General features: G+C 44.6%; 4 non-coding genes across 4 annotated transcripts; 3 read left to right on the forward strand and 1 right to left on the reverse strand.

The window, feature by feature from the left end:
- Window positions 1-3,722: 3,722 nt before the first annotated feature.
- On the reverse strand, window positions 3,723-3,795 carry n-TRacg3. Its single transcript has one exon. It is a non-coding gene; the product is annotated as a tRNA-Arg (tRNA).
- Window positions 3,796-4,118: 323 nt separating this feature from the next.
- On the forward strand, window positions 4,119-4,211 carry n-TYgta1. Its single transcript has 2 exons — window positions 4,119-4,155; window positions 4,176-4,211. It is a non-coding gene; the product is annotated as a tRNA-Tyr (tRNA).
- Window positions 4,212-4,545: 334 nt separating this feature from the next.
- Window positions 4,546-4,634, forward strand: n-TYgta2. Its single transcript is given in 2 exon segments — window positions 4,546-4,582; window positions 4,599-4,634. It is a non-coding gene; the product is annotated as a tRNA-Tyr (tRNA).
- A 124-nt stretch (window positions 4,635-4,758) lies between these two features.
- On the forward strand, window positions 4,759-4,831 carry n-TAagc14. The gene has a single exon. It is a non-coding gene; the product is annotated as a tRNA-Ala (tRNA).
- Window positions 4,832-7,481: the final 2,650 nt, after the last annotated feature.

Below are 7,481 nucleotides of genomic sequence, written 5' to 3' on the forward strand. Positions count from 1 at the left end.
TAAATGGGGGACGTGTGACAGTGGCTGGAAAATATCCAGGGGTGGGAAACTAATGAAAAGGAAAAGTTATTTTTATAAGTTAGGTTTATTCTGTTAAAAATGTTCTCTCCCTGGTTCACTGAGAATGCCTTTCTCTTAGGAAATAATATGCTTGGTTTTAGGCAGAGCTTCTCAGGTACTTCGTGCTCAAGGCAAGCTGTACATCAAAGCAGCAGATTTGGGGTTAGCATCTTCTGAATTCCTTCACTTACTTGTTTAAGATTATTTGTAAACCCATGTTCAGGACAGCACTATCCTCACCATTATCAGGTTCTCAGAGCAGTAAACAATATGGCACGCAGCACACGTTTCCAGTGATGTTGCGCAAGGCAACACTGTCTTTTCAGTTCCCAACAATGATATAACATATCATGAAATGCAGACCTGTGACCCCCTAGCACCCACCAATGAAACTTTAGACTACCTATTTATTCCTTCTAGAGAGTTCCTCCAATTCCCTTAAGAATGCCTGAGCACCTTTGTCCGGGTTTGCCATTTTGGAGAATGGTTGACATCCACATATTGGTTGTTTCTGCAGACTAAATGCTCTTTCTCTTTGCATACTATCTGAGTCTGGGGTGTTCTTTCACCGATTTTCAGACCCTTACATCGTGGCTTTTCTCACCCACTCGTCCTTCTGAGAGGGAACCTTAGCTGCTGTGATCTTTAGTGAGCAAGCCCGGCGGGACTTTTGAAGATGGTATCAGTTTGGCTTGAAAGATAGTCCTGTACAACATATGGTCTCTGGCTGTAGTGAGACAGGAATTTGAGGCAGCTGCTCACATCACACCTACAGTCAAGAGCAGACAGAAAGCAGTCTGTTTACTCGGTTACTTGTTTGTGCTCAGCTCAATTACATTTTCCACTTTTATACTGTTCAGGGCAGCCTGCCTAGAGAATGATACCACAATGGGCTAGGTTTTCTCACACTAACAAGACAATCCTCTACAGACATGGCCAGCCTGATCTAGACAATTCTTTCCAGGTGATTCTAGGTTATGTCAAGTAGACAGTTAGAGCTAATGAGCATATATGTAAAACAGGAAGTCAAGGAGAGACAAGGTCTTACAATCCTTCTGAGGACGTGCTTCAAGATCCTAGTAGCTTCCTACTAGGTAAGACCCTCTTAAAGACCCACTACTATCTGCCAATTTTACTTTGGGGTCCAAGACATCTGAACTCTTAAGTGGAAAAAAATAATACCCAATAACAGCAACTGTCAGCCTGAGAAGTATTGTCATCCAGCTGGTGGATTTTCTCTCTCTCTCTCTCTCTCTCTCTCTCTCTCTCTCTCTCTCTTCCTTAAATACTATGTGCTCTTGTTTCTTGAATATTTTGTTTTGCAGAAGTACTTCTGTGGCAGATGTAGAATTTTGTTGCTAGGAAAGGAGTCACTGTCCATCGATGAGTACAGTAGTTAACAGAATGTTCTGGATCCTCCAGATGTTACCAGCCTTTGAACCAGAAAGTGGTACAAAGGGCCCAACTGTTTCTGCCCTTCTTGGGTCTCTTCTAAAGGGCAGTCCTTGCTTTGGAACTACCAAAGGTGCTGGCAGAAGCTGTCAACTCAGCATTACTACATGATGTTTTTCGTACCAGGTCCCCCCTCTCCATTTCTACATTAAAAATGTATACATTAAAAATGTGTATTCTAATTCTTTCTCAGATTCATCTCCCTGGAGAACTTGTTGGTATGACATCTTCAAATTATATTTATTTTCTCTCAGAAAGATATTTAGAGACTGTATTAATTTTCGATTGCTGTAGTAAGACACAATGAACAATGTAATTTGTAAAAGCAAGCATCTAACTTGGGGCTTACAGTTTCAGAAGGTTAGTTCGTGGCCATCATGGTAGAAAGAAAGTGACATAGCCACCAGGTGGGTCATTGGGGAAGGAATGGAGGAAGAGAGGCAGGGAAGGAGGGAGGGAGTGATGAGAGGAGAGATCCACCTAAAATGGTAAGGGCTTTTGAAACCTCAAAGTTGATGCGCAGGGACACACCTCCTAATCTTTCCCAAATAGATTCACCAACTGTGGACCAAACATTCAAATATATTGAGCTTATGGGGTCATTCTCATTCAAACAAGCACAGAGCCTCCTGCAAATTTGACCTTTCTGCTTTCACATGTGCTATTTGATTGGGTAGGCAATTTTGTCTCAAAGTTGTCTTCTCACAGAAAGGCCCTGCCCTACTGCCTTTTAGTGTGTGCTGCTGCTAGGTCTGGCTACAGACCAATTCTTATTCTTGTTCAAGGCTGCTGTCTTTTGTTTTGTTGGGCCCTCATTGGTGAAAGCCTCCAAGGGTTTTACATTTCACCAGCCTGTGTTCAGCCTTGGCTGTTTTTATCCAGTCCTCATGGATGGCCACTTTGCTCCCCGATTGCCTGTTTTATGTTCTAGAACATGTATTCGGGAGTTGTGTTCTCTGGATCTCTTTTCCATGCTCTCACTTTTATAATGTTTTGCTTTCCAATGTCTGATGTGCTTCAAGATATGTGCACTCTGATTTACATCTTCACATTTGGTCATCATCTATGTCTGACGTATAATTTTTTTGCCTGAGCAGACCTGGTTTTAAGGTTTAAGAACTCAGTTGCTCTCTGATGCTTTTGCTACCTGTGTTCTGGTTTTCACTGTTGCAATACCTTCTTGGATTCCTAGAGGAGAACCATAAGCATTTCGAAACATACTTTTGTTCCGTTACTCATGTTATTTTTAATTCTCTTGGGCCATTTGCTTCATTTGAACTTTCTTCTATTTAAGGTGTTGTTTCCCCATTTAAGAGACAAATGGGCTTTCTCATTTACTGGGAAGGGCTGAAGCGCATGCTGTATCTCATCAAGAGCTCAGCGATTTGTAGGGGAGCCCTACGGCCCTAGAGAAAAAGGAACTGAAGGCACTGAGGAAGGAGCCTTCCTGACACTATAGCCTTCATTTCCTACGGCTTCCCTGTGTGACTGTGTCTGTAGCTCACGTGAAATTTTGTAATAAGAGACAAAAAAATAAAAGAAACCACCATCATCCCCCACTTCTTGGTCCCCTGTGCTTCTTCCTCTTAAGTTGCTTGAGGGTGATGGTTTCTCTCACAGTGCAAAGATGCTGTAACAATGACCTGAAAATAATCACTTTGTTTCCTACCCTTGCAAAATAAGAAAATGAACTAAGAACACGATAGCGGCTCTTTGGTTTGTCTATGAACTTACGTGGAGGAAAGCAACGCTCCCTCAACTTCCATAAAGGTTCTTTTTTCTTTTTTTCTTTTTTAACCCTGAGAAACACTAAACAACTTTAAAGATACCAGCTGCTATCTAGTCGGCATGATAACAGCCACCTAGCTCCTTTTGCTCAAACACCTGACTTGGTGAAAAGACCCAAGCCAATGGGTGGATTAAAAACAAAAAACAAAAAAAAACCAAAAAGCCCTACAACTGTGTGGGCACATTATCAGAATATGGAGACAAACACTTATCATTTTACTGTCTTAAAATGCCAAGTAATGGCCCACTTAGATAAAATATTTTTCTGAACGCTTCAGAACCATGTCAAAAATGTATTTTAATGAATGGCCCTGCGCCACGTGCCTTAAGAGGGGTGATGGGGCCAGGAGCAGGGACAGGCTGGTTATTAATGCAGGCTGCTATAAGTACTGAGCTAGCCCAACACGGTTGGGCCAAAAGCTCGAGCCAGGTAGGAGTCGAACCTACAATCTTCTGATCCGTAGTCAGACGCGTTATCCATTGCGCCACTGGCCCGTCGGCGTGGGCTACTCTAGGGGCTTTCGAGATGACAGCATGAGATCGTTCTCTACAGTCTTATAGTGAGAAGGGCAAAGGTGGCACAGGCAGGCGAGGCGAAGAATGAGAACCAGAGCCTGGGCCTCCCGAGGACTTTGTGCTAGGGTCCTTTCTAGGCCGCTCAGGAATGCGGGAGGCAAAACGATGGCTGTGCGCATGCGTAGAACGACCCGCGCCCCTAACGTCTGAGTCCTGACTAGTGCGCATGCGCAGCTCCCTCTGTCAACCGAACTCCTGATTGAGATGTGTTCAGTGTCAAGGGGCAGAACATTTCTTGTGTCCCTTCGATAGCTCAGCTGGTAGAGCGGAGGACTGTAGCTAACTCCCCGTTAGAAGACATCCTTAGGTCGCTGGTTCGACTCCGGCTCGAAGGAGACAGTAATGTTTTCTCCATGCTTATGTGTTTAGACTTACCGGTCTTGCCCGGGGCCCCACTCTCAGCTACTGTACTCGCTAACCATCTTGGCGGTTCGAGGACTTTCTCTCCCAAAAGGGCCTGTATTCTTCCGTACTCGTCAACCTTTTGCGACCTCATAGTGAGAGCGCTCTCCGACCAGTCCCAGAGTACGGGTGTACTACCACTAAGTCGGTTCCTCACGTATGCGGTTGCGCGAGCCCGCGTTCCACGCACGGGGGCGACCTTTTTCCCGGCCGCGCGGAGCAGTGACGTGGCGTTATGGAGCCCTTCCGTCAACCGGCTTGCCGCTCCCTTCGATAGCTCAGCTGGTAGAGCGGAGGACTGTAGGCTTGTGGCTGTGGACATCCTTAGGTCGCTGGTTCGATTCCGGCTCGAAGGAAAGAGCTTGCTATTTTCTTTTACCTTTTAATCCTATCTATGAGGCATGTTCGGAACAAATTTCCATGCCTCGCAGTGCGCTCCTCCTCCTCTAGGGGAGCACATAAAGGCCAGATGCCGGTGGAGGGGGATTAGCTCAAATGGTAGAGCGCTCGCTTAGCATGCGAGAGGTAGCGGGATCGATGCCCGCATCCTCCAGTTCCCCTTTTTTTGTCTTTGCATTTCTGTAGTTTTTCTTTTCATTGTTATATACCTCAATTGAAGCCGAAAGACAGTAGGCAAAACTCAGCGAGATGATTTTCAACCTTTCAACCTTGTATTTTGTGTGGTGTCCAAAACTTCCAGGCATGCATTAACCGGTATGCAACAGCCGCTCCCCAGCAAAACCCGGAAATAGACCCAGCTTTAAACCCTGGCTAAGCTGAGGGTCCGGGGCTGTGTGGCTCCACGGGGGACGAGGCCTAAGGGTGTATATCATGGCGCTGGAGTGATTTTCTTCAGAAGCGTACGGGACTCTAGTCTTCTCCAGGAAGAAATTGTGGGGCATCGCGTAGACTAGGGACTTTCACAGAGGGTAAATTGAAAATTAAAACAAACGAACAAATGAAGCAAACCAAACCAAACCGAACCAAAAAAAAAAAAAAAAAAAAAAAAAGGTCCGATTTAGGCTCCCTCGTTAAAAGACATACTACACACGTACACACATATACTTCAGTCAAGGGCAGAATTATTAGCCTTTTGACGATTATAATAAGTCATAATTCCTTTGTACATTTTAGAGTCCTGGGCAACCTGTGTGCTTTTGTTTCCAGTGTATACAATCTGCTGCAATTTCTAGCTGTCTTCCACTTTCTATCTTTCCATTTTTAATCCTATTTTGTTATTTTCAATAAAGCTTTTGATTAAATCTTTGTCACTTAAATATATCCCCCTACATAAAATTATGTATTTTTCTTATTTTACAAAGGTTCCAAGTAACTCCTCGGGGCCTGCAGGTGTGGCATGTTCACCAGGCCTCTTCTCAAAGGCTTCAGGAGCTGGGCTTGAGTTGCCTGTGCCTCCCAAGTACCGTGTGTGTGCGTGTGCGTGCGCGTGTGCGTGTGTGTGTGTATGCGTGTGCCAGAGCAGGGTGTGCAGGCCTCTAGCTCTTCACTGTCTTCCTCCGCTTTCCCAGAACTGGGGTTATTGGTGTTCACCACAGTGCTTTGCCACTTAAATCTTATTTGTGAACAATAACAATTCCTGTAAGTGTATGTGGTAAAAAGAGAAAGGAATGTCAAGTCAGATAGTAGGGATGGTATCTGCACCAGAATCCAGACACTTCCTGAGGTCAGCAATCCAGACAGGGAAGTGCAGAGGTTCAGATGTGAAAATCAGGAGGCTGGGTCACAGAGAGGTTAGTCACACAGGAAGTGAGAGCCAGTGGCTTGTGTTGACTCTGTAGGACATTGGACAGGGTGCTCAGCATCTGGGTTATTTCCCTTTCATCTTCCATAAAGCAGGATGGCCCTGTGGCACTTCCTCTCACTTAAGATAGAATTTCACTCTCTTAGCAGAGGTCCTGGAACACAGTAAGAATCAATAAGAAGGGGGATGCGGATGGAGGAAAAGGAAACGGGAGGGGAGGAGAGTGAGAGGCATAAATGCAGCCTGGTATTCTGCTGGCACACTGCAGAGCCTGGGACAGACTTCAGTACCAAGGGGCCTGGTGAACATGCTACACCCGCAGGCCCCGAGGAGTTACGTGGAATCTTTGCATATGTGTTGTCTAAACACATATGTGCTGTCTAAACACATAAGACAGTGCAGAAAAGGGGTGCTGGGCTTTCCCAAGCCAAGGAAGTAGACCAAGACTGAAAATACAGAATGTGGTTAAACACATTATGGGATGGCCATGTAATAGCGTATGTGTAAAAGTAACCACTGGCATTTTACTAAGAGCTTGTAAGAACATGGCGGCAGGGGTGTGTAGTTCCAATGGTGCTAAGGAGGACTAGAGCCTGGTGAAGGCGTCAGATAGGACCACTTGCTGGGCATCTCACTGGGTATTTCTAGCACAGAAATTGTGCCAAAAAGCTAAGAAGCTGAGTGGTGGTGGCGCACACCTTCAATCCCAGGAATTGGGTGGCAGAGGCAGGCAGATTTCTGAGTTCGAGGCCAGTCTGGTCTACAGAGTGAGTTCCAGGACAGCCAGGGCTACACAGAGAAACCCTGTCTCGGAAAAACTAAAACCATGCAGGGGCTGAGGATGGTTTCTTAGAACCATGTGGACTTCTGAGCACCGCCCTGCTGAAGCAACACAGGTTTCCAACCTCTTGAACTTGTCACAAACTCTTACAGAGGACAGAAAATATTGCTGTAAGCCAATGAGGTTGTTTGTCTTGATCATCAACATAACTGATAACTTGTTTGGTTTGTCCTTAATGGGACAAGTATTTACAATCCCATGTATGGCCATGGTCTCTGTTGAACATTTGCACGGTTTGGGTTATTTCAAATTTTTGGCAGGCCTTGACGGTGGAGACTTAATTTCTATTGTTTGAAGCTTGTATTTCTCTTGTCCTTTGTGGGTTTTGTCTGTTTCTTTAAACTTTTATTGGACATATGAAAACGTCTTGTTGACTTGCAATGCACATTTTGTAGTTAAAGTCTGTAATCAGCAATAAAAACCCAAAATGTGCAAAACAAAAAAAACAAAACAAAAACAAAAAAACCCAAAAAACAAAAAACAAAAAAAAGAAAAACTAAAACCAACACAAAACAAAAACCAACAACAACAACAACAAAAATTGTGCCAAGAAATGTTCAGAAGAAAGTATGGTATGCTAATTTTTACTCATTTTCTCAA

The sequence above is a fragment of the Mus musculus genome, chromosome 3 (assembly GCF_000001635.26).
Source record: "Mus musculus strain C57BL/6J chromosome 3, GRCm38.p6 C57BL/6J".
Taxonomy (NCBI): domain Eukaryota; kingdom Metazoa; phylum Chordata; class Mammalia; order Rodentia; family Muridae; genus Mus; species Mus musculus.